Source organism: Amblyomma americanum, chromosome 9, assembly GCF_052857255.1.
Source record: "Amblyomma americanum isolate KBUSLIRL-KWMA chromosome 9, ASM5285725v1, whole genome shotgun sequence".
NCBI lineage: Eukaryota > Metazoa > Arthropoda > Arachnida > Ixodida > Ixodidae > Amblyomma > Amblyomma americanum.
This window is the reverse complement of record NC_135505.1, coordinates 146,018,942-146,046,573: the sequence shown is the minus strand read 5'-3', so window position 1 is coordinate 146,046,573 and position 27,632 is coordinate 146,018,942. Positions and strand designations below refer to the sequence as shown.

Below are 27,632 nucleotides of genomic sequence, written 5' to 3'. Positions count from 1 at the left end.
TCTACTGCAGGCACTGTACGCGAGGCCTGTTAAAAGCTTATGATAAGAATTAATGGACACAATTCATGTAAGGCATCACATTTGATTTGTTTGCTCCGGTACTCTTCAAAGAAGATCCCTCCTAAAGGCTGGTTCACATTCAAGTGACTGAGCGAAGTGAGCTGCGTGTTGCGGCAAAAATTTTCCAACTTGTTGGAACCTTATCGCTCTGGCCACTTGAGCTGCCGCGGCGGAACGAATTGAGAGTGTTATTTCTTGCATTTGAATTAGGGTTTACATAGTACTTAGTTCATTCTATATGAGTCTGATATACTGTGTTGTTTCATTCTTGTTTGTCTGTGCTTTCCATATATTAGTTGCTTTTTAGATTAAAAAGAATCATTGTGCTGATGGTGTATGCACTATTCATTTGTTACCTGCATGGTTGTATGTTATTTATGCCATTTTGTGCTATGTTTATTCTGCTAGCTATGCTATTCATTTTTTTATGCTTAGCTGTGTGCAACCTAGGGCATAGGATGGTCCTATTACATGTTCTGAACACAATGAAGCAGCAGTGCACTGAAAACCTGCATACTACAGTCCTCTTGAGGGAGTGTGTTTGGACCAGTCGTTTAACTTAACAATGGAGATATAAAATGCCATATACTGCTGCTCTAGTGCTCATAAAAAAGTATGCAATGCTTAATATGATTACTTGCCTTGCTGCCACTGGCGTACTGCCACCTTAAGTATGGCTCTTACTGCCAATTAAGTATGGCTCTTACTGCCACCTTAAGCCTGGCTCTTGTATATTAGTATTTGTGGCTAGAAATTTTATTATAATGATGCTATCAGTATTTTTCATTGGATAGTGGCCATCTTTAGCCTCAGGAATTGGTTCTAGGCATGTTGCCCCTCACTGTGCAAGTGTATTCCCCAAGGTTTTGAACATTCATAAAAAACAAAAATTTGGTTTCATTCCATATGTGATGATGTTTGTGCTTGGTTTTGGCTTTCTTTGCACTGCATGTGTGGACATCAATGTATAGTTCAATGTGTGAACAGCCATTTATCATATTGAGTGTACATTTATAAATATTTACTGGTGCACAAAACACCACACAAAAGCTCATTTACAGTTTGGATCTTGAATTGGCTTGAGTTGGCTGCACTATTGGATGTCTTGTTTCTGCAGTTCTCCTATTATATGCATGTGAACGAACTTACAGTGAGACTTTCAAAAGCAGATATGCCCTTTGGCAATAGCTCTCCACCAGGGGCTGAGGAACCTCCCATGTCTAAGCTTCAGTAACTTCCTGCTTAACACACATGCAAAGGAGAGCACGCAGGTTTACAGGCCCTCAAACAATGCCCATTCAATTAGTAATGACTGACAGAATTTACAGATTCATTAGTCCTAAAGTAAAGTGGATAAAGGATAAAGGCATGCATGGATTTAGGGCCTTGGGGAGCCCACAATGCACTCAAAGGAACTCAAGACTTGTGTTGAACCCACTTTGAGAACTGTTGCTTTTTGGATTCGTCTTTAGCTTGTTTCTTGGTAACTCAGTCCTACAGTCTTTGGTCATTGTTCATCTACTAATGATTTTTATATCTGGATGGTGAGCTCCTTCCTTGCTTTGCCAAATGTTGTGGGAGAAATGACTGTTTTAGATAGGTCTGAGACACAGAAATGATGGCAATGGAATGTGTTTTCTGAAGACCCTTACTTCAACACAAATACTTGGTGTGAATATTGAAAAAAAATTGGTAAACACTCATAATGTTGAAAATTAGGAAAAACTTTTTTTATATAATATAAAAAATTTCTGGAACATATAAATATCGCAGCGGTGGCCTAGTGGCTTAAGCATCCGCCTCACATGCGGGAGGTGCGGGGTTTGATTCCCAGTGCCGCGGGTACCCACCAATGATACAATGGGTACAAGCTTTCCCCTGCCTGGTGCTCGGTTTCTTAGGGTGAAATGCTTGGGAAATGGGTCTTTGACCCCACCTTGTGAAATGAAAACAACCTTGTGCCATGGAACTCTGGCCAAAGCTGCCCTTGTGCCATGAAAATTCATCATCTTTCTGAACATATAAAATTTTTTCAATTTGTTTATAAACTAGCCACCAAAAGTTTTAATTATTATAGCTCAAAAACTTCTTAGCAAGAATATTTTTTCTGACACTACATACAAAAAGACCATTTTTAATGTGTCCTTGATATAAATTTGTCACACCATGCAAAAAAGTTTCAAAATTAATCTGTCACAACATAACTTGATAAATGTATTTTTCAGCATTATCAGTTTGACCTTAAAATTGGTTTTAAATAAGTTGAAAAAAATTGCAGAAAACAAAAAGTATATCTGTCATACCATTTGCGATATCATCTGTGATGATCTACTCACATGAAAATTATAGAAGGTAATACAGTGATAATTCGTTACAGTGAATAGGTAAAAGAGTGTAAAATGGCTCGATATAGTCAAAACTTGTAATATAAAATTTCCTCAAGAACTCTGGCTGGAGAAGCAAAATTTAATCAGCGAAAAAACAGCATCTGAGAGATGCTTTCTCCGTAGCCTTAGCACCATTTCGAAGCAGCTTGCAGTGAGCTGGGGTGGCTTTCTCATACTACAGCAGTGTTGCATAAAAAATTGGATTTCGGCACGAAAGCTACTGTGGTTGTCGCCACCTTGGCTCCATGACAGTTGACCTGAGCAGAGGATAGTTGATGGAAAAGCTACAACAAGCAACCATGTTGCTGTTTCCGTGGCACTAACTGCGGGTGCGAGATGTGTAAATGGATGCTGATTGCCTGGCTACCAGCTGTTCTCGCCGCTCTTTCTGAAGCGAGATAAAGCGTGAACTGTGGCGCCAACACTTGCCACGCTACCACTAATCACTTGTAGTGAGGCAAAGCCTGCCGCCGGCACGAAAGCTATTGTGGTTGTCACCACCTCGGCTCCATGACAGTTGACGTGAGCAGAGGACAGTTGATGGAAAGCGACAACAAGCAACCATGTTGCTGGTTCCGTGGCACTAACTACGGGTGCGAGATGTGTAAATGGATGCTGATTGCTTGGCTACCAGCTGTTCTCGCCGTTCATTCTGAAGCGAGATAAAGCGTGAACTGTGGCGCCAACACTTGCCACGCTACCACTAATCACTTGTAGTGAGGCAAAGCCTGCCGCCGGCGCGAAAGCTATCGTGGTTGTCACCACCTCTGCTCCACGGCAGTTGACGTGAGCAGATGACAGTTGATGGAAAGCTACAACAAGCAACCATGTTGCTGGTTCCGTGGCGCTAACTACGGGTGCAAGAGGCGCAAATGGATGCTGGTTGCCTGGCTACCAGCTGTTCTCGCCGCTCTTTCTGAAGCGAGATAAAGCGTGAACTGTGGCGCCAACACTTGCCACGCTACCACTAATCACTTGTAGTGAGGCAAAGCCTGCCGCCTCCTATCTGAGCGAGCAAAGTTTGGCGCTTGGCTGTTCGATATGTCAGTTTTATAGGAAGCCGCATTCAATATATAAAATAAGAAATGCTCTTATTTGTTGAAAATATTCAGGAACAGCTTGATATAGCTAATAATTCGTAATATCCATGTATGTTATAAAAAGGCTTGACATTGAACTGCTGGAAAACGCTCTACAATGCTTTTATTTTGCAACAGACAATTTCGGAAGACATTTTGGACGATTTAGCACCAGTCTGAAGACAGTCACAGCTTTCATGAACAGCTGTGGGCAATCGCGAAGCGTCAATCTGAGATTGGTGCACTAACTTCTAGCAGGCCCAAGTCTATTCTTTTTTGTGAAGATCCTACGGACGCGAATAGCATTGTACAGGATAAGACGCCAGATTGGACAAGCAAAAATCACAGACAGGAATGCATTTTGCAGGGTGTGCAACCAATCTTAAGGTGGTATCCAATCACTGGAGGAATGGAGCGGCATGCTGAGAGAAACGCGAAAAAAATGCACAGAAAATATAAGGGGAACAGCAACAGTGCCCGAAGTAGACGGGCACCTCCTCAGACTATGGGAAGCCAGATGCAGTCTCGCCAAGAGATGGCGGAAGCAAAAAGACAACAGGAAACTAAAACTAAAGATAGCAGAAGTCACGGCAAAAGCTGAACAATATGCGACGCAACTCTCAAAACAAAATTAAGAACAACTCAGCGACTCGCTTAAAGGAACTCTAGGCATGGCCAGAACCTGCAATATCCTAAGAGCACTAATCGATCTGACCAAAATCAAATCGGAAAGCAAAAGCTATCCACAGGTTCATCCACTCTTTCGAGGGATCTGACACCACCCTCCTAGAGAAGGCACGAGCAAAATGTTTCGGCAATCACAACCCCTCGCGATAGCGAGGAACTTATCGGGAAGCCGAAAACCAGAGACTCGATCGGACGGCCTCCTAAAAGTGTAAGAAGTTTACGCAGTGATAAGCAATACGACCAGAAACATGGCAGCAGGAGCGGACAGAGTCGACAAAAGCTCCTAAACTTTCTTAAACACTGGGAGGCGGAGGCGGTTCCCAAAAATTGGAAACACTCCGAAGTAATAATGTTACTTAAACCTGGTAAAAAGCTCCAAATTGAAAATGTCAGGGCCATCGCGTTCCCATTGTGCCTTGGCAAGCTCTACGAGCGAGTAGTGATGCTAAGATTGCAAAGCTACATGAAAGACAACGGCTGTGTACCCCATACCATGTTCGGCTTCAGAGCTAAACTCTTGATGCAGAATGTGCTCCTCCAAATACAAGATGTACTCCGAAACGTACCCCAAACTGGTGAAAATGTCATAATGGCCCTGGACATCAAATAGGCATTCGATAACGTCAGCCATAAAGCGATCCTTACGGGCCTAGATGACCTGGACTGCGGATGCAGAATCCATGGATACGTCAGTGCCTTCCTGTCCGATAGAACTGCCACCATCGGCATGGGAGAGCTTGGATCGGACAAAATTCACATACCGAACAGGGAACACCCCAAGGGTCAGTCATCTCAACCATACTCTTCAACTTATCTATGATAGGCCTAGCTCAAAAACGAAAGAAGATTGAAGGCATCAGGCACACCATGTATGCCGACGACATTATAGTCTGGACAAACACGGGCTTCCTCGGGGAGAAGGAAGACAGGCTACAGGAAGCGGTCTCCTGTGTAGAGCAATACCTCAGAAAAAGAGGACTCGCATGCTCAACCGAGAAATTGGAACTGCTGTGAGTCTGGGGAGGCAAGCAAAACTAGACCGTCCCAACCAGTGAGGACATGAAACTCAAGGCCTACCTACAGGGAATGCCTATACCAGAAAAGACAACAATACGAATCTTGGGCATGTGGATTCGATCCAACCAACGCATTACTCACACTTTCACCCTGCTCAAAGCAACAGCACTACAAGTCGCACGCATGACCATCCGCATCACTAACAGGCGTCATGGCATGCGTGAAGAGGACACACTAAAACTAGTCAGAAACCTGGTCATTAGCCGAATCACGTACAGCCTACCCTACCAGTGCCTCAACAGGAGCGAAATACAAGTGGATGCCCTGCTATACAAAGCGTATAAGACAGCGCTCTGACTTCCGCGCAACAAGTCTGCAGAAATACTCATGGCCCTGGGATTGCCGAACACCTACGAGGAGCTATGGGAGGCGCAGCTTGAGTCGCAAAAATTCTGGCTGCTGCAGACAACGGCTGGAAGAGCGCTCTTAAAGAGACTCGGATACCGCGAGCAGATGCAAGAAATGAGGACGGAAACGATCTCCAACAAGCTTCGCAAATCCCTCAAGATAGTGCCAATTCCAAGGAACATGGATCGCAACCTCCACCGAGGGAGAAGAGAAGCGAGAGCCAAATTTATCCAGAATATATATGCTCCTCATGACGCCACCGTGTATGCAGACGTGTCCCCGAGAGGAGGAGACACCAAAATTGCAGTGGCCACGGTGGTCGATTTGTCTTTACGCGAAATGACCAGTGTGTCTGTGTGAGGCTGCTTGGTAGCAGAGGCCGAGGAATCAGCCATTGCTCTAGCAGGAGCGGAGGGCTATAGAACCGGGCGGTTGCTAGTAATACTCACGGACTCTCAAACAGCCTGCCGAAGTTACATGAATGGCAGGATAGGTCGTCAAGCGCTCCGTATGCTCCTCGCAGTGGGCAGCAGAATTAAAAACAACGAAGAAGGAAACGACATGACCACACACAAAATTGTGTGGGTACCAGGACACACGGGGGGTGGCAGGGAACCAAGAGGCCGACAGGATAGCTCGAGGATACACTACTCTCCGAGCACCCGACGAGACCGTGTAACTCGTGCCAGCACCAAAGGAATACTCAGCCATACAACAAAACTACAGAGGCAGAAGAATCTGATATCCCCTACTGCACACATCTCTCAACAGAGAGGAATCTGTCACTTGGAGACAATTACAGACAGGTTTTTACCCAAACCTACACATACTAAAAAAAACGCACCTTACGATATACGCGGACAAATGACTTTGGTGCGATGAAAATCCCACACTATATCACCTCAAAAACGTGGTCCCCAAAATACAGAACCCGAGTGTGGAGCAATGGGAGAGACTGCTGTCCAGCGACCGCTGTGACGACCAACAATGTCTGGTACAGCAAGCGCAACGGGCGGCAGTAGCCAGCGGAGCCCTGGGCTGAGGGCAGCCAACCGTTGATTAAAACTGGACGAGCTCGACAAAGGACTGCTGGGGATACTACCAAGGAGAGAACATCTCTGAAGATGTCCCAAAACCGCAGAGTACATTGAAGTTTTCTCCTCCTGGGAAGATGGAAGTAAATCTTGCCCATGTGATGTCGAGACACTACAGAAATCAGCCATACCATTCATAACATCAGTGAGATGCATAAACTGGCTCCACTAGCGAACAAAACAGACAAGTGGAAACGGAGCCTATGGGTGGCTAGGTGTCCATGTTTAATGCTGAAGTTGAGCAGTTTCTTCAGCAGAATCAAATCCCAACAATGCAATATCCTTGTTGAGGTAGCTGCTGCTTGAAGCACTGAAAAAAATCTGCGGCAGATGCAGCAGAATCGTGTGAAGCAGGATTTTTCCGAGCTTGCTCCGTCTCCGCAGCTGATGCGGTACCATGAGTGCACTGCGCCGGAACCTCAACTTCAGAGGCATTTCAGAAGTTGCCACCTTACGAGAAAAAATGAAAACTATGCAAGGAATGAAAGTAGAGTGCGTAACAATGAACTAGTTGACGCAACAAATCCTCGGTGGCTGTGGTAGCACTGAAATCACAATTCAGATCCGTCAATCACCGGTGATCGATGCAAAGTGGTGTGGTAACAAAAGAGGTAAGCTCTGTAACATCAGTAGTTAGGAGCATAATGGTTACACTGACACTGGTGTAGCACACTTGCCCCCTTCACTTGTGGGCTGAATGCTGTGAAGAGCTTTGCACTACTGCCTGGAAACCCATTTTTTACCTTGTAGCCACAGGTACTATGTACTATGTGAAAGTTATATGCCTCTACACAAGTGTTCATAGCTGCTTAACTTAAAGGACTCTTATTTCAAGGGCCTTGGAGGTGACAAAAATTCATTCCATCTGTAAACAGTCTCTATAAAAGCTGTGGACAGTATATTGAAATTTTTGTGAGTGAAGACGTGTCATGCCTAAGCAAGAGCCCAGACCAAAACAGCTAGTGCTTTGAGGAATAAAAAGTAGACAAGAAAATTTAAGCCACTCATGTTTGCCAAAATTATTTTACATGTAGGAAAGAAAAACTCAGTTTCCCACTTTGTAGACATGTTTATTTTTATGTTGAAAGCTTGAGGCTGCAAATATAATTCTGGGTTCAGTAATGAAGGTACAAGAGTGAAACAAAAGCTATATGACTGCTGATTTAAAAGTAGCAGCCACTTGTTTTTGTCATAGAAGTAATGCAAATTATATTTCGAAATTTCACAAATAAGTGACAAGTCTGCTTCAGTTCTGGGATCCTTACTATCAACACTTTGGGCTGCTCCTTTATGAAATAAGGTGCCGTTTTTTGAAAAAACTATTGATGAGAGAAGCAAGTTTTTGTTTCAGCTTATCATACCTTTGGTGCTAGGGGCATATGTAACTATGGCTGACAGGTTTGAAAGCAAGAACAGTTGTTGCTATGCCATTGGTTTATGTACATATTTTCCCTTTGTTTCTTAAGCAACAGTTTTATTCATTATCTGCTCCGGGTAGCAGCAGCCTGCACGTACAGCAATGCACTGTGCATCTCCGAGGGATGTTTCTTTGTGTTGCTTGTTGTTGCATAGTTGATTTCTTTTGACAACCGGAAACTTCGATTAGGATTTTGTGCTATGTGAGTGGAAAGAAAAGTGGTAATACGCAGTGGGCATAGTCAGGCTGATAATGAGTACGCAGGGTGGAGAGTTTTTTTTTTTTTTTTCAACCATCTTATTTTTTGCATGCGTCCTGTCATTTTATCTGCTCCCGTGGCTATGTTGGAGTGGTAATAGCACCTTGTGGCCTCATTAGTTCCGGTGTGTGGCCAGTAAGCAGTACCATAATTTACTATAGTTATGTCTTAGATTGCATAGTGAGTTCAGATTTTAGTATGCTATGGTGTAAAGAGAAGCACACCTGAGGATCAGATAGTCCTACAAACCTCAAACATGTCCCCAACCTACCTTTAACATGAAAAAAACTCTGTGTGGTATGTCCATGTAGTCCTCTTTGTTGAGTTGGCATTAAGAATGCCAGCTGTCCATGACACGCTGAATATTTGACATGGATGTATATGTAGTCTCCTTATTACAGATGGAGCATGCAACTTTGAACTACGCTTATTTGAACTTCTGGTTGATTCAAATTAACACTTTGATTTCATCAGCATTATATGTTTGAAATGCTCAAATTAATTTTAATTCAGCATAACACAAGTTTATATTCGTATCTCCTTGAGCTGAAATTATCGAGACATGTTGGTAAATGTAAATGTGCTCATTAGCTGTGTTACCTGTTAATACTCTAATACACTGCTAATACAGTCAATACTTAAGGCCAACTGCGGATGTTTTGTGACCATTCTGAGTTGATAGTCACATCAAGTCCCCTCGATATGGTGCAAAAAACTGTTTCAATGTACCAAACAGAAGTATTTAAAAAGATAAAAAACCGGGAATCCAGAACTGAAACTGGGTTTCGACCAAACTATGACATCATGACGGACCGTACTATGATGCCACGGATACTGTCACAAAATCTCGTGCGCACGTTGATTGGCTAAACTGTTCACTGTAAGTGAGAGTTTTGGTTTTATTTGTCTTAAATGACCAAAAGCTGGTCCTTCAACAAGCACAGAGCTAATATTGATGGCTGTGGGACCGGTGACATCACATACACAAGGCAAGGTTTCCTGCAAAAATCTCCCCAATAGAGGCCACAAAATGGGAAATTTTGAAATTGATCGTTGCAACTAAACACTGCCCTCCTACTGCAAAACTTGAGGCAAAGGATCAGAAAACCACTGAGAACGTACCCTGAATGTTTAAGTAAAATCAGAGAAGGTAGAAAAACCACCGGAGTTGCCCTTTAATACCAATAAGTTGAGCCACACAGATGGCTTGACCAAGATTCTGAATTATTATTGCTTTGACGAGAACAGAAAGACATACTAGCCCCTCTTTGATGGAGGAGTAGCTGCAGGCTCTATTGCCAGTGTGTAGGAAGCTTTTCAGGATCACGGACGCAATTATGGGTCGTTGCTTCACTTCCATGCCATGTACTATCAAGGACAAAAACAACTGACCCGCCCCCCCCCCCCCCCCCCCCCCCCCCCCCCCCCCTCCGAATTCTGAATCGTGCTGCACTGCACGTGGGTGCTACCTGATTACGCACTCCTGGTGCTGAGACCGGTGCACTTTGGGGCCAAATTACGCGGATGGCTACGTATCAGCAAATGCATACCATATATCTTAATGATGTGAGAAAAAAACGCCAACTTCCTGAAACTGTACTTGTCTGGACACCAGGCTACGGGTCTAAGCGGTAATCAGTGCGCGCACACCGCAGCCCAAGCTCACACTAACCGAGTCTCACAAGAAGACTCAGCGGCCCCGGAGCCAGTTCCACAATAGTATGGTAAAATCCTTGACAACCACAAGCTAAATTGAGAAATCTACTCCCCACCACACAAAATGCTCATGCGGGAAGAAGTTATAAGTTGGAGGCAGCTACAGACGAACCCATACACTCACCTCGGCCTCTTATACCACATACACACATGGTCACGATTGGGGGGGATGCCCCACACTGTATCACTCTTCATGGGCTTCACAAAGCGTGCAGGCAGCTACGAAAATTCCAAACCCAAAACTTGAGCAGTAGGAGGCCGCACTGTCCAGCTGAAGACTAGAGGACTAAAGACAGTTGGTTCCTCAGGTGCAGCAAAAATCTAAAGCTGTAGGAGCCCTGGATTAAATGCCCTTCCAAGTTCGGAGGGTGCAGAGCTATCTATTGAATAAAACATTTTTCAACATCACCATCATCGGGAACAAAAGTAGCTGACCCCCCTTCATGTTCCGAGCCATACCGCATTGCATGCGAATGCCACCTAACGATGCACTCCTGGTGCCGAGAATAGCACGTTAGCACATATTTTTATTCTTTGTTTGGGCCACTCTTTGTATTAGTAGGCAACTGTACTGGTTTATTTGATTGGCTATCTCTTAAGTGTCACTTTTAAATTGGCCGTGCCTCTACAGCATCATCACACATAATTTTATGAGAATGACGTCCTGTTCATGTTTCAACGCTGTCATGGTGAACCTTGTTGTGTGTCGCGCTGCATGATTACTGCCATTGCTCTGGGGCATTGCCGTGCAAGCCAACAAATGGCTTAGGCATGCCCACATGTGTACATTGGTGACTGAATTGAATAAAACTATTAATATTAATGTCACCAACGTTGTTCTGGTTCTCTTGCTTTTCCACAGTGACCTGTGAACAAGCTGCATTCCATGGCTGGGTGGCGATTGTGCTTTCATCCATAGAAGAAAGTGTGGCCCTGCCTTATGGTACCACCTGTGTGCTGTAAGTATGCCAAATATGGGATTTTAGACTTGTAGATAAGTCCTAATAAGTTGGAAAAGGGTTTGTTTTGAAGGAAAAGCTATAGATGTAGGCATGATAAGACGCATTCTGGTGGGCCACTATCCTGTGGTGGGGGAAAAGGAAGATTGAGGAAAGGATGATGTCGGTGATGATAAATATGTTTGTGTAATGCCTCTGTCTTGAGTTTATGGGTTTGTGTGCAGATTATTTAGCAGTGCTTGTTGATGTATATTGTGAGCTATGTAGGCACTAGTTTCCTTTGAACTGAGGGCTAACTGGTTGTATTCTGTACTGGCTATGGTGGTCAAAAGGACCACTGCACAGTCTGTTGAAAGAGCTGACTGAGAATACAGGGAGTTGATGAAAATGGGTTGCATGAAGTCCAGGAGTGCTGAAAGTCCACATTGGAGAATGAGGGAAAGGTGGTAGGAAAAAGTGCACCTGTTGCATCATTACAGCAGTGCGGGTTCTTGCCTAGGTGATATTTTACTGCACTCTGTCACTTTCTTTCTCTAGCTAAATTATTTTCTCACTCTAGCATCAATCCCCAATTTCATTTTACTTGTTTCCATGTTCTTAAAATAGATTGCACCCAAGTTGTTTTTAAACCCCTAAGCATATGTTCAAAACTCGGTGATGTCTTTGTACACAGGAAGCTGAAGGGCCTCACGTAAGATAAGCATATGTTCTGTTTTTTTCCTACCTTGCACGCAGTAATAACAAATATAGACTGAGGCATGTAAATTATTGCCAGTAGCATTTTGTAGCCAAACTCTATGCTACAGCCCTGAAAAGCAAAGCAGTTACATTATAATTGGGTATGACAAGACCCAACAAACCCAAACTCTAAATTGTCAAAAAATTATTTCCACTTCAATTTTTTCTTTAACTTTTGTACGGAGCTCTAGTGTGGGATTGCCTAGTCATCATCATCAGCCTGACTACGCCCACTGAAAGACAAAGGCCTCTCCCGTATCTCTGTCCTGTGTCAGCTGCGCCCACCCTCTCTCCGCAAGCTTCTTAATCTCATCCACCCACCTAACTTTCTCTTGCCCCTGCTAAGCTTTCTTTCCCTTGGAATCCAGTCTGTTGCCTTGAACGATCAACAACCGGTTACCTTGTCTTTGCATTATATGCCCTACCCAAACCTATCTTCTGTTATTTTATTGCAAATGAATTGTTTCTGAATCATATTTCCTGCTTCATGATTACCCTGTTATGTTTTCGTTCCCTTGACGCGTTTATTTTCTTGCAAGCCATGCAAAAAATACGACGCCTTACACCTGCCATGGCTCTTCCCAGTCAAAAAAAGCCAATGGGTCCAGTTGGAAAATTTCCAGTTGAAACCAAGGGGTCGAAAACCAATTGTGTTTTCGCCACCCATTGGGCTCGACCAATTGAGCCCAACTGGTGCTTCCAATTAGAAATAATTGGTCATCCAACTAGACCAAATGGCCCACCGATTGAACACAATTGGCATACCTATTCGGCTCAAATGGTTTGAACGGGTCAGCAAAAAAAAGAAAAAAAAATTAGAGTTGCATTGGAATCAATTGGCCTTTCTTCTATGGCTGCCGTGAGACTGCTGCCAACGTTTATACAAGGCAAGTGAAATTATAACTACACGTCGTTATGAAAATCAAGGGAGACCAACAAGCACATTACAAACATATAGTCAAACACTGTATACCAACACAAGTTCTTAATTAACGTATATCCACAGAACACACTTTTGCAGCCAATTATATACCCCACTCATGAGACAGACAGCTGGAGACAGTGGCGGGTGAACATTAAGCAAAGTTATTTAATTTAAGAACGCCCACGGTGATGGTAGAAGTGATGAAAATAATTCAAGAGATTAAGCTTTTAAAAAGAAAAAAAAATTAGAGTTGCATTGGAATCAATTGGCCTTTCTTCTATGGCTGCCGTGAGACTGCTGCCAACGTTTATACAAGGCAAGTGAAATTATAACTACACGTCGTTATGAAAATCAAGGGAGACCAACAAGCACATTACAAACATATAGTCAAACACTGTATACCAACACAAGTTCTTAATTAACGTATATCCACAGAACACACTTTTGCAGCCAATTATATACCCCACTCATGAGACAGACAGCTGGAGACAGTGGCGGGTGAACATTAAGCAAAGTTATTTAATTTAAGAACGCCCACGGTGATGGTAGAAGTGATGAAAATAATTCAAGAGATTAAGCTGCTAATATCTCTTTTACAAGAACCTATTTAGCCTTGTGTTCTGTTTTATAGCCAGCTAAATATATATACAGAATGAAGGACACCACTGACTTACACTTAGATTTTCCAATTGGATCGCCCATTTGGAACCAACTGGAGTTTCCAGTTGGGTGATCAGCTTCCAATTGGTTTTCTTGGTTCCAACTGGGAGCCCAATTGGTTTCAAATGGTTCCAGTTGGCGATCCAACTGGGACTGCCTCACAAACCAGTTGGGTAATCCAGCTGGAAACACAGAACCAATTGGAATGTCCAAATGGGAATAGGGAAACCAAGTGGACTACCCAGTTGGATTCATGAGCCCAACTGGCTGATCAATTTGATCCAAGAGGTTCCAGCTGGAACCAAATGGTATGCCCAACTGGACCAATTGGTTTTTTTTGACTGGGTTAGCAGGTGCATATACTAGCAAGCAGAAGGTGGTTGAGCATGACATCTTGACAACAGGTCGACACCATTGATTGGAAGGTTTTTTTTTTTTATATAGGAATTATCCACTTTGTTGTCCCCAACTGTAGACAAGCATTTTATATTTATAGAATGCATTCTCAACTACCAAGATTTCTCTCATTTGTTTCTACTTTTCTGAGCTCTGTGATGCTGCAATTGCAACTGCTCGAAGGCTACTGTTTTGGGCTTCAAAGGTTTTGGACGGCTGCCTCCGCATCCTTAGCTCTTTGCGGAAAACATGTTGTGTGGCTGTGCACTGTTTGACTTTGAACAAGACCCCCAGTCTTTAAATGGTGCTTGTGAAAGGGATACAGGAAATGTGCATTGGTGTGGCATAGCATTGGGCAGGGCACACATTCTCTCTATCTTAAACTGTGATTTGCTACTCCACAGCTTAATATAGTGACAGATGTTTCTTCTTGTGTGTGCTGTTATAAATTACTTTCCTGTAATTTTGTTAATATATATCCAAAACCGCGTTACTGACTGCCCTAATGATTTTTAAAAAAAGTTTAATTAAAAGCAGTTTGGTGTATTGTAGCCTTTGCTGTGCTGAGCAGTTTTTGAAATGCAAAATAATGTTGGGGACCAAAAATCAACTTTTTTTCAAGGTTAGGAAAAAAGTTGTTTGCCTTTTCTTCAGAGAACAGCTTATTGATGGTTCTATTGTAGCGAAGAGAAAGTTGAAGCGCGATTGCCGCGTGCCGACGACGACGCTGCTGCTGGCGGACCTGCCTGTTCCTGTGTTCTTGTGCTCCTGCTATCACCACCTGTGCTCACCGCCGGCCTCTACGTCAAGCAACCAAGCCGTGACATTTGGTGGAGGTGCTGGGTAATGCACCTCATGCAATGCACCCCGCCTCGCAATTTGAGCCCGGTACTAAGTCCTGGCCGTCGGGTTTTCCTGGAGCCCTCGGGAGAAACAGAGGCTCGCGCTAGCTGACGTCAGCAAGGCCAAGCGCCGGAATTCGGACTTTTGCCCCACGGATCGAGGACATCTAGGACCAACGCCACCATGCCGTCCCAGTCACAACAAGCCGACCCCGCGATTGCGCCGAGGATCGTCTACGTGCCTGTCACCTCAAGATCTGTCGCCCCGTTCCGTGGCGATGGACTTGATGTTGAAGACTGGGTCCAGCACTATGAACGGGTAGCTCGACATAATGGGTGGACACCCGACCAATGTCTGCAGAACCTGTACTTCTCCTTAGATGCCACAGCGAAATACTGGTTCGAGAACCACGAGGCTTCGCTAACATCATGGGACACGTGCAAGAGTGAACTGGTACGCACATTCACAAACCAGCACCGGCGACAGCTTGCTTAAGATGTGCTCCACGCTCGTATCCAGGCTCTTACCGAGAGCGTGAGAAGTTTCATCGAAGACGTACTGCGTCTGAGAGCCTGCGCTGACCCTCGGGCTACTGAAGAGAAGAAGGTGCGGGCCTTGATGAGGGTTGTCCGGAATGACATTTTTGGAGGCCTCATCCGCAACCCTCCTACCACAGTGGCCGAATTTGTCGCTGAAGCTACCAACATCGAGCATGCATTGGCGACAAGAACCAGTCACTTCCAGCGACTGAGCACCCTTCCTGTCGTCTCAAGACTTGGTTCATCTCGCCTGAGCGGTGTTGGCCACACCGATGTTCGCGAAATTATCCGCGCCGTGACGTCGTCCGAGAGGAGCTGAAAAGGCTGTTCCCAGCCCCTGAACAGCCTGCATCTGTCTCCATCGCGGCGGCTGTTCGAGACGAACTGCGACACGCGCTGGCGTCCGAAGACCTACCCATAGTAGCTGCAACCGACCAACCATCTCTGAGCTACGCCGCCGCCGCCCGTCGTCCACCTCCCTTACATCGTCAGTACCGGACCGCTGCCAATTCCGGCTCTCGACGCCATGAGTTCGTGCCCCCGTCTGATGCACGCCTGGAGCCGCTGGGCCGCAGGAAAACCGCCATCTGGAGGACTGCAGACCGGAGGGCCCGCCCATACGTACCGCGGGAGGTCACCTCGTAAACCCTGTTGGCAAGTGCACTGCCCACGTTGAGATTCACGGTGAGACGTGCCCAGCCACATTCGTGATCTTGGAGAATTGCTCCACAGATGTTATTCTTGGCATGGACTTTCTCCGTGAGTATGGCACTGTAATTGACAAAGGGAGGAACAAGTTGACTGACCCTCCGCACATGTTCTTCATCGCCAATACCTCCTCGGGCCCCTCGCGCTGCGATGAAAGTTGATGCCGACCATGTTCACTTGCTGCCGTTGTCGACAGTTTTTCCTCCTGTCCGAGCCGATACAACCGCATGTGGCGAAGGCATTCTCGAAGGAAGTGTCCAGATGCTACTTACGCGAGGCATTGGTGTAGCGCGGGGAATCGCCAATGTTGAACGTGGGCGTGCCAACATTTTAGTGACCAACTTTAGGAACGAGCCGCAGCACCTGACGAAAGGGGCAGTTATAGCCCAACTGCAAGAACTTAGTGACGTTCGCGAAGCTGTTGTGCTGCCTGAGGAGGAGGCCCCGCCCGGGTCGTGTGACCCTACAACGTTGCCCTTGGACATCGATCCCAAGCTTGAGCCTGCCCACACACGCGAACTGCTCTCTGTTTTGCATCGGTACCACAACTGTTTCGCGACGACATCCCGAGTTCGCCAGACGCCCGTCGTCAAGCATAGAATTATTGTCGATACCGCGACGCCCCCGATTCGCCAACCACTGTACCGCGTTCCCTTGAAGGAGAGGGAAGCCATACAAGAGCAAGTGCGCAAAATGATTAACGACGACTTCATCCAGCCATCCAACAGTCCGTGGGCCGCCCCTGTAGTACTGGTCAAGAAAAAAGACGGGACCCTTCGACTTTGCGTTGACTACAGGCGACTCAATAAGGTGACCAAGAAGGACGTGTATCCACTACCTCGCATCGACGACACTCTCGACCGCCTTCGTCATGCCCACTATTTTTCGTCCATCGACTTGAAGAGTGGATACTGGCAGATTGAAGTGGATGAGCGCGACCGCGAGAAAACTGCATTTATAACACCGGATGGACTCTACGAGTTTAAGGTCATGCCATTTGGCCTGTGTACTGCGCCCGCGACATTTCAACGAGTCATGGATACTGTGCTCGCAGGACTGAAGTGGCAGACGTGTATCTGGATGACGGTGTCATCTTCTCCAGCACTCTCGCTGACCATCTTGTGCGCCTTGAAGCGGTTCATCAAGCTCTTCTGACCGCCGGACTCACGCTCAAGCCTTCGAGGTGCCGCTTCGCATACAGTGAGCTGAAGTTCCTAGGCCATGTCGTCAGCCAAATTGGTGTGAAGCCAGATCCAGAGAAAACGGCTGCCATAGAGTCCTTCTCTCCACCATCTGACAAGAAGACTGTCCGCAGCTTTCTCAGCCTCTGCGCGTACTTCAGATGTGTCGTTCGCAACTTCGCCCAGATTGCAGCGCCACTTTACCGCCTTACGAAGGATAGCGTTGCCTTTGAGTGGACCGAGGAGCAGCAATCAGCATTCTGCCAATTAAAGCATGCCCTTGCAGTGCCTTCCGTACTAGGCCATTTCGATCAAGACGCCGACACTGAACTCCACACGGACACCAGCAACCAAGGACTAGGGGCAGTGCTTGTGCAATTCTAGGACGGTGCCGAGCGGGTTATTGCCGACGCCAGCCGAGCTCTTTCGAAGGCGGAGGGCAATTACTCGACAACTGAAAAAGAGCGTCTCGCTGTCATCTGGGCGATCACCAAATTGCGGCCCTATCTGTACGGTCGCCCTTTTCGCGTCGTTACCGACCACCATTCGCTGTGCTGGCTCGCCAATCTCAAGGATCCCGCAGGCCGCCTTGCTCGGTGGAGCCTGCGGCTACAGGAGTACAACGTCACCATCACCTACAAATCCGGCCACAAACATAATGATGCTGACTGTTTGTCTCGAGCCCCCGTGAATCCGGCGCTAGGGGGTGATAATGACGACGAGGACGGCTTCCTTGGGGCATTGGACACGGCAGATATGGCTACTCGGCAACGCAATGATCCTCAGATTCGTCGGCTGATGGCACACCTGGAAGGCCACAAAGACGTGGTGCTCCGCGTTTTCCTGCGTATTCTGCCAACGTTCCGGATTCTGCACGGCGTATTGTACAAGCAGAACTTCTACAGCAGCCTGAAGTCATGGCTCCTTGTTGTGCCAGAAGACTTGCACGCCGAGGTGGCCGAAGCTTGTCACGATGATCCTACAGCTGGTCACCTTGGCTACAGCCGAACACTTGCACGTATTCGAGAAAAGTATTATTGGCCGCAACTTCCTAAGTACGTCCGTCACCACGTAAAAACTTGTAGAGAGTGCCAAAGGCGGAAGAGACATTCTACAGGACCAGCTGGACTTCTCCAGCCGCTCGACCCACCGCATGCTCCGTTTCACACAATCGGAATGGATTTTCTCGGCCCATATCCAACGTCGAAGTCGGGTAACAGGTACATTACCATAGCCACCGACTACCTAACCAGATACACCGAGTCCCGAGCACTTCCGTCAGCGACGGCTGCTGAGGCAGCTCAGTTTTTTATTGAGTGTATTGTGCTCCGTCATGGTGCCCCTGCCATTTTGATCACTGACCGGGGTGCCGCGTTCCTGGCACAGCTCACACAGGAGATCCTCCGTCTCAGCTGCACCAGCCACCGCCGAACTATGGCGTACCACCCGCAAACCAATGGGCTGACGGAGAGGCTGAACAAGACGATGGCTGACATGATTGCCATGTATGTGGACGTCGCCATCGCAGTTGGGACGGGGTAGTGCCCTACGTTACATTCGCGTATAATACTGCTGTCCAGGAGACGACAGGTATGTCCCCTTTCCAACTGGTGCATGGCAGACAGGTTACCACGATGCTTGATGCTATGTTGCCACACGAGCCGTCTGTCGACATAGTCGATAGTGCCCGTCTAGTCTGCGAGCGCGTGGAGGAAGCTCGGCAACTCGCTCGACTCCGCCTCCAGCACCAACAGCATATACAGACGCTCGTCGGTACAATCTCCGTCGACGTGATGTCCATTTTTACCCTGGGGACAAGGTAAGGTCTGGGTGTGGACGCCGGTACGCCATCGAGGTGTCTCCGAGAAACTCGTGAAGTGCTACTTTGGCTCGTATACGGTTCTTCGCCGCATCGGTGACCTGAACTACGAGGTGCTGCCCGAAGGAATGCGACCGTCATCTCGTCGCTCCCCCCCCCCCCGCCCTGAAATTGTGCACGTTGTCCAGCTTAAGCCATATACGCGCGATAATCGCCTGCATTTCCCACTGCCTTCTACATCGGCCAGCAAGATTTCTGGGCCCCTGTGTGGTTTTCTGCCAAGTGTTTTTTGCTCTGGTTAGCATCGGGATGATGCTTCTTTATAGGGGGAGGTAGTGTAGTGAAGAGAAAGTTGAAACGCGATTGCCGCATGCCGACGAAGACACTGCTGCTGGCGGACCTGCCTGTTCCTGTGTTCTTGTGCTCCTGCTATCACCACCTGTGCTTGCCGCCGGCCTCTACGTCAAGCAAGCTGTGACACTATAACACTTGGCTCACTGGCAACTTCACTGGCAAACAGGTCGAAGGGCGTCGGCATGTTTTTACACTGGACTGTACTCGTGGAACAGGAAAGAATTGAGGTTTAAGTTTCCCATGATCTCCCCACAGTCCAAAAAGCCGTTTTTTTAGTGTCATGAAAAGGCTCCCATCAGCATCATGTACGTGGAACTAGTATGCTGCCGTCAATTTGGGCTGCTGAGGGCTGCCCTGACAAGTCAACACCTGCATGCAAACTTCAGCTTCGTGTGTGCAAGGCATGGTTCTGAGTTGTGGGGTGGGCATACAGTGGGCGCAGCTGGCAAAGGACAGGGTTTATTGGAGAGACATGGGAGAGGCCTTTGCCCTGCAGTGGGCATAATCATGCTGTTGATAATGATGACCCGCACTGATATCTGGACAGCATGAGGAATTCTTGAGCCGCATACTACGATTTCCTCTAAGAACTCTTGTATAAGGCTTTTTCCCAGTACCGTCCCATCATTCCAGAAGAGCTTGCACTGCAAAATGACTCACAAGTTGGCTGCATACACATTCTTCCACAAACGATGTTTCGACGACTAAAGGAGTGGCAGACAACGGGACAATAACTAGGTGCAGTGTTAGCAGTCCCTATTCCCACTCAGATGTGCATATGGCCTCCATACGCACCGGCCTCGGGGAAAAAAACACCGTGGTGGTTCTTAAATCCTCCTTCAGGCAGGGATTATGTGGAGTGCAGACAACGTACTGCACGGCAGGCACATCCACAGATCTGTCATGCATACCTGCTCTGGTTAGATGAACCCAGCCCTGTCCAGCTGTCAACTACATCCCAAAGTGAGCCCAGGAGGCTGTTGTAAAGGGATTGATAATGGCTACTCCCCTTTGGATCCTTTTTCTGCAGGGCAAATCTGTACTTGGCACCCATTCCAGCCATTTACCTTTTGGTGACGACCTCAGTGGTTCTTTTGAAAAACACTCTCCATATCCCATGCCACGAAAGGTATCCATAGTCAACACTTGCCTCTAATGTGTTCATGTAGACTCATGGACACATGACTGTCAAACAAACCCAATATTGGAACTTAGACACCGTCCAAGACCACTGCTCATCGTTGCAGCAGCAAGCGCGGGAGCATACGTGCGTAACATTCGTTCGGGACATGGAAGATGCGTGATAAGTTACCACTTCCTTAGAGCATCGAAACTTAAAATTTTCTTTTTTTCTAAAGAGTCCGACAGAGCCCCGCTTAGCTGACCACCACTTCGGTGCAACCAAGGCTGTGCCAGGGAAGCCACGAGCACAGTCGGCTGCAGCAGTAAATCTCTCATCCCCTTCCTTGTCAGCAAACAAGGAAACAGTGAGTGAATGTGAGTGAGTGGACATGAGCGTGAGTGATGGTTGTGACTCGTGAGTGAGTGGTTGTGGGTGCGTGTGGTCATGAATGTGAGTGGACATGAGTGCGAGTGTGAGTGAGTGGCTGTGAGTGTTAGTGAATCTGAGTGTGAGCGAGCGGCTGTCAGTGTGAGTGCGAGTGAGTGAGTGTGATTGAGCTACCTCTCATGGTGCCAAGGTATGCTTATGTGGCAGAATGTAGAAAGCCCCTAAAGAGAGATGCCAGACAAGTTGCCTCTGGATATGTTGAAATCGAGTTTGTGAGTAGGGACCATGGGCATCTGTCCTTTATAACTGACATCGGGCTTTCTGCAGGGCATAGCCGGACACATGCTGACACATATAAAATGTGATGTTGTGCCCTGGGCAACCATAGCAACTTTAGGTGCACCTGGTTAGGGAAGCACAGTGAGCTGTCTGCTTTGATGAGATAGTAGAATGTAAAATGCAGCATGTGCGAAAGGAGTAAGCTGTGAACATGCAGAGCAAAGGTTTGTTCTTGTGTTCACACAAAGTTTTTTTCTTGCATTCACTTTGTTCCAGGTAAGACACTGATGCTCCGAAAGAGTGCAGTTTGCACTGTAGCAGCCGCGGTGGCGTCGACCATGTGACCACATCTAGATCTGCTGGTAAGCCTCGTTTTATCCTTTGTCTAGCTGTGCAGAGGGTAATTGAGCAGCTCTGGTATGTTCCACTTGTGCAGCACAAAACTGCAGTCAGCGTGAGCTGAGAAGGAACAAAGCTTGCAGACGAATCTGAAAAAAAAAATGCACGGCTTGTTTGCTAAATAGAAATGGAACGTTGAACTTTTTTTTCACCATGATGTGCAGGAATTTTTATTTTCCCTCCGAAATGCTTTATTTGCTGCACTAACATTTGTCAGCTGCACCCCTGTTCAACATTGTCAGTGTGAGATGCATCAGGCAAACTTTGTATACTATCATCATTAGCCCTGCTGAGTCTGCTGTAAGAAAGAAGCCTGTGCCAGCAACCCCAATTATTTTTTTTTGACACAGCGATGTTGTTTCATCAAATTTCTCAATCTTGGCACTCCATCTGATTGTGAGCAGCCCTCGATTGTTCTTTTTTCCTTTTCATGGTATCTGCTCTAATGCTGATGACAGAGCACTGGTTTTCAGTCCTGCGCATATCATGATTTTGGCCATGACAGCAAAAATATTCTCAACTCGCACACTTGCTTTCTCTATCTGGCCTGTGCCACTCTTCTTCTGTCTTAGCAATCCCTTGCAGCAGTAGAAAGCGGCAGTGAGTGCAGAGGCACCATTCTGGCACCGCAGAATGTTGTGCCAGAGGTACCAGTATACAATGGCCATTTGGGATAGCTTATGCTAAAAAAAAAATAGCTTGCTTCATAGTGTACATTTGCAAAATGCTATTTCAAATAGAGCTTTACTGTACACTCACGTCATGTGCTCCATTTCCAGAGTCCAGCATGTGTGGGTTTTGTGTACACTAAAATATTGTTTTCAAAATGGCGCTACCCTTCGAAGCAGGAGCCCTCGCTTCTAACTGAATTCGTCATTGCTATTGTCGTTATCAGTACCTCCACTGGCCATAAATGGGACACCAGGCTTTCGCTTCGTCTCATCTCACTTGTCGGTTTGTTGAAAAAATTGTTCCCATACTAAAAACTAGACGAATACACCAGACTGTTGTGTCTCCGCTTGTGTATGCTGAACTAAATGTGGAGATGTGACAACTAGCTGGCGTAACGTCCCGCAAAATGCTTAGGTTTAGCATGTGTAAGCATGCACACACTTACGGTACATAGGTAGCATTGATTTATACTCTTTTTTTTTTTTTTCTAACGATACCTGTGCACGCCACAAGCAGACACTCAGTGAGGTTTGGAGGAACACATGTAATGCGCTCGCCTGATTGCCTGAAGAAGTTTCCACCTTCTATAGTGCTGCGAGGAAATTATGAGATGGAGTATACTATTTTTCCTTCCTTCACTTGCTGCGTTGTTCTTATGGTCGAACACAACTCAAGAATGAAACAGCAAATGCCTCTTAAAGGCGGCCCACTTACCAACTGCATTGATCTGTTATTGCATTCTGCTCATCCATCTTTTGTCTGTCGCATCCGCAGGAGTATTGACTACCTCATTCAGTTAATTTTAATACTCAGTTGTCTATCACAAATTCTTTTCCTTTTTTCCAGTCTGTAAGAAATACTTTGGTTTTATTTGTATTAATTTTTAGGCCTACTTTTGCATTTTGCCTGTTTAGGTGTTCAGTCGTTCACTGTAATCTATCCCCCTGCATTGCTATGACGACGAAATTGTCGAGAAATCAGAAGATGCTGAAGTATTTCCTATTATTATTTGAAGCTGGGTCATCAAGCTTTGATGCCCTAACGACGACAAGTCTCTTATTAAAATGTTGGTCAACAGACTGAGGTTTTCCATTCACTTCTTTTTTATGTTATTGCTGCTTTATTCTGTGAAAGTCATAGATATACAGGCAAATTGAACTTTGCAGATGTCTCAGCAGCTTGATCAGAGGCATAAATGTGATATACTGTCGAGTGCCTTTTGCGAACACCTTCCTGCTGTCTTGGCTCCTTCAGATCTGTAGTATGGCCCGATTCTATTAGCAGCTTTTCTGGTGAGTCTTTTCTTTTACTCAGGGGGCAGTAAGCTAAAGGAGGTGTAAATATCAGACCTGTGGTTTTGCCTTTCTTACAGATTAGCATATTGTTTGCAATTTGAGCTATGTCAAAGACAATTTGTGACGCATATTGCACGCTTTTCAAGCTCTCTCTTTTCCTTCTTTCTTTCGATTGACATGCAGCGGACTCCATCCAGCCAGTTTTTCTCTCTTCGTTGTTCATAAGGATTTCCTTACCTCTTTAGTTACAATCAGAATGTCTGTATCTTTGATGTTAACTTTCCCAGGTGTTGCGTAGATCCATGTTTGGCTTGACTACTCTGCAGTTCAGTAAAGAAGTCTTCTGCCATCCTGGCTCTCTCTAGGATGGCACTCCAGTGATTTTATGACTGCACTCAGTTGTTGATTGATATTGCTGATGTATTTTGCATCAGAGTATGTGATGTCATACTCGTACCATAATATTAAATAATCGTAAAGCTTTGGACATTATCCCAATCTCTTGCATGCGGCCCGAAGGGCTGCTTTGTGGGACGAATATGATGATGCTGCTGTAACGGTTTCGTTACTTCCTCTCTTGTTTCTGGCACGATGTCCTATTGCTGGTCAATACTGCCCGTCTCATTAACGTCCTTATTACATTGGCAGCTGTATAGATTTATCTAGAATTCTTCATCTACTTTAACTATTTTATCCATACTACTGATGACATTGCCCTTTTTGTCTCAACGCATACGCATGATTTTTGCCTTTGCCTAGTTTTCTCTTCACCACTATTAGGCTACCTCCGTTATTTTTAGTGTGCTTGATTCTCTACATATTATTAACCTTTCTTATGTCGGTTACCTTGTGCTTATTGATTAGCTTTGATAGCTCTGCTGGTTCTATTCTGTCTGTGTAATTAGATGCTTTCATGCTTTGACGTTTTTTAATCAGTCCTTTCATCTCCTCAGAGAGCCTGCTGTTATCCTGTCGAACCATTCTACTTCTTCTGCGCACTCCGTAATGATAGCTGTGACATTATCGTTCATTGCTTGAACGTTAAGGATGGTGTACTCGGTTAAAGCCGAATATCTGCTTTGGAGCGAGATCCTGAATTCCTCTGCTTTCTTCCTTGCCGCTGTCTCCTCAGTGGGCTTCTGCATGACTAGTTTCTTCTGTTCTCTCCTCAAGCAAAGGTTAATTCGAGACCTTATCACCCTGTGGTCTCTACAACGCACCTTTCCAAGGACCTCCACATCCTGCACGATGCCAGGATGAGTGCATAGTGTGAAGTCTATTTCATTTTTCTTCTCACCATTGGGGTTTGGCTATGTCTCGCCTTTTAAAAAAAAAAAAAAAGTCAGATTTCGAGACTTTTGAGCCTGAACTGCCGTTTGGAAAATTTTGCGACGAGCTGTCTGTACCAGCTGCATTTGACACATGTAGCTAAAACTTGTGGAGCTGTGTTCTTCAAAGGATGAGACTGCACAGTGTGGCTCCTGTGGCGTGTGCCCAAGGAGTTACTCAGCCCTTAATGCAAGCTGAAATGCATGCAGTCAATGCTCGGACTCCGTTTTCCATGGCAATACCTTGGTCTGCCATTATAGGAAAATCTGTTTCTCCCAGTTTCTTTGGTTTTCAAGCACACCCTGTTCCTGTCGGCTTTCTAACAGTTAAGCAATCAACTAAAGTTCTGCTGACGGTGGTCTGACTAACAGTTCCTAGTGGTCAGTATTCTCCGTAACTATCTGTTAAGGTAAACAACCTCAAGGTTAATTGTAACTGCTGGGTGCTTGATGAATGCAGAACAGGGAGCAACATTTGAGCAATACTTTAAGGGCCTTCGACTGCCCTTTGGTCAAAAATTTCTTTCAGAGTGCACCCCTTTTGTAGTAAACTTGGATATAGTAAAAACTCATATATGGTAAATTGAAACTGTGGTCCCATTTTGCCTTCCATAAATGACTTAATTATTTTTTTCATTTATAGTAAAGGCATCTTGAATAAAAAATCGGTTGTAGTAAAGAGTGTATGTCCATGGCGACATACATTTTGCAGAATGACAACATCCGATAGTAAAGAGCCTATGTCCATGGCATCGCACTTTCCACAGAATGACAACATCGTGGCACACGTGCAGTCTAGAGCATCGCAGAGCCACAGACAGGTAATGGTGTAAACACCAAGCCAACAGTTGTCAACAAATGGATAACAACTAAGACAATAAAACGGCGATTTTCTGAGATGGCTTAACCATGAGGTTTGCAAGCTATGAGGAAAAGCCAACTTTTGAAGGCCGTTGGGGTCATGAGGCAAAGCGCTTGGCGCGCGCAGGAAAGGAAAACAGTAAAGCTGGCCATGAACATTCAAAGAAGGCGTTGCAGGTCGCTGTGAAAGAAAGGACAGTGAAAGTGTAGTGAGGAATAGGAAAAGCTTACAGGAAACCTCCCCACCGTCGCCTCCTGTTATATTTATGCAAATGTGGTAACTGAATAAATAATTCATGAGCAGAGCACCTAATGGGATGATAAGAGCAGGATAGATGCTGTTTCTAAATGTTTCTTTTGTAAACCAACCATAGCCATACCATAGCCATGCCATAGCCATGCCATAGCCATGCCATAGCAAAAAAAATCTTCAAAAATATGCAATAATAGTAGAGTTACCACCATTGCAATCAAAGGATTTTTACATGCTCTCCTCTTTTTGTACAGTCTCCGAGGTTTTTCTCCTTCCTGCCTGGTCGACTAGCTTTTGCTAGTAAAATTTCTCTTCCAAGTTCGATTTTAGGGCTAGGTGGGAAATACATCACATGCCTACATCATAGCTCCGCCCTGCAAGTACTTTCTTCTTGCTTCTCGCTACCCAGAGTACTTTTGGCAGCGTTTCCGGTGACATTTCAGTCTTCCATGTTCTTTTGAAAATTTGCAGCCCCACAGTCGTGCTTTTCATCCTTGGGATTAGGAAGTTTGTGATCATCGTTGCATTCAAGTGGGCTCTGCTGTGCATTCATAATTGGAAAGACCCCTGGTGATCATCTGGTGCATGGAGCAGTGCATTATGGTCAATCACACTTTGCACTACACGCGATTATCATCGCTACACTGCTGGGCGCACGGCAGCGGATGTGAGCTGTGGTCATGAAATGGAGTTATACGTTGGTTTCTATCAAGATTCTTCACCCGCAAGCTTCCTAAAATGGAAAAATATAAACAACATGAAAGCTGTATGAATGGTATTGCACACACAACATGCTGCAGCGCGTTCATACGTGCAGCGAGTCCTGCATATGTAGCATGCGCTTGAGACACTATACCACAAATGCGCTGCCCAATAACTTCCACAAGCCTGTGCCCAGACATTTCACACACAGAATGGGATGGCATTTATGCCAGGCGACATAATGCGTGAGACTCTAAAATGGGAGTATCACCTGTCTTTGGATTCTGTACTGCCGTATGCCAATGTTTAAAAAAAAAGGAACAGTTGCACAAAACTCACTGCCAGTGACAAACACACAGGCTTTAATTCTTTTTTTTTTCTGTCACGAAATTGGCAACTAATTGTCATTACTAAATTTGTTCTGTTTTTTACATTTGAACCTTTTTTTTCCCTGTGAAAAGGCTCTGCAAGCGGTCAGCTGTGAGAGAGCCCAGATATGTCCGTGTCAGATTAACAATTCAATGTCCTTAAATCAGTCAATTCAGTAGTAAATCTCATAGTTGGTATGTTTTCCACGATCATCATGCAGTATGCAAAAGCAAAAATTTCGAAGAGGGTGTATTTTGAAGGGCAGTAAAATTTAGCTTCATGTGTTCTGATTTTGGAACATTGGCAAGTAAAAGGTTAATTGAATATGGAATATGGGCATTCCTTGAGCTGCCATATGTGTCTACATGCAGTAAGAGATGGAAGCTAAGGCATGCGGGGCTCCTCAGCAACTTTTGAAGGCCATTATGGTTCCCTGACTCTACAGAGATTGAGAACGCTTGCTTTAAACCCCCTTTGTGTAGCTTGTTCTTGAGCGGTGTCTTGCACATATCCTTATCGTCATCATCATAATCTTTATTTATTATCCCTTAAAGGCCCCTAAGTGGGTTATAGCGTGAGCACTATGCAGAAACGTGCTTGACAATCTCAGGCTTACTTTGTAATTCAGTGTCCGCCGCCTTTGCTGTGCAGTCATCAAAAACCAGTATGGGATGTTCACTTGCAAGTGACAATGCATTGAAACTTTGTGTCCGCAAAA

The 27,632-nt window shown here is 45.6% G+C and overlaps 1 protein-coding gene across 3 annotated transcripts in view; it reads left to right on the top strand.

The window, feature by feature from the left end:
- Positions 1–27,632, top strand: part of LOC144104764 (uncharacterized) — a 36,062-nt gene that overhangs the window by 3,842 nt on the left and 4,588 nt on the right. For all 3 annotated transcript variants that reach the window (XM_077637945.1, XM_077637944.1, XM_077637946.1), the window contains exons 2-3: positions 10,987–11,083; positions 21,312–21,397. The gene's annotated coding sequence lies outside the window, so the exon portion shown is untranslated. The remainder of the gene's footprint in view (positions 1–10,986; positions 11,084–21,311; positions 21,398–27,632) is intronic.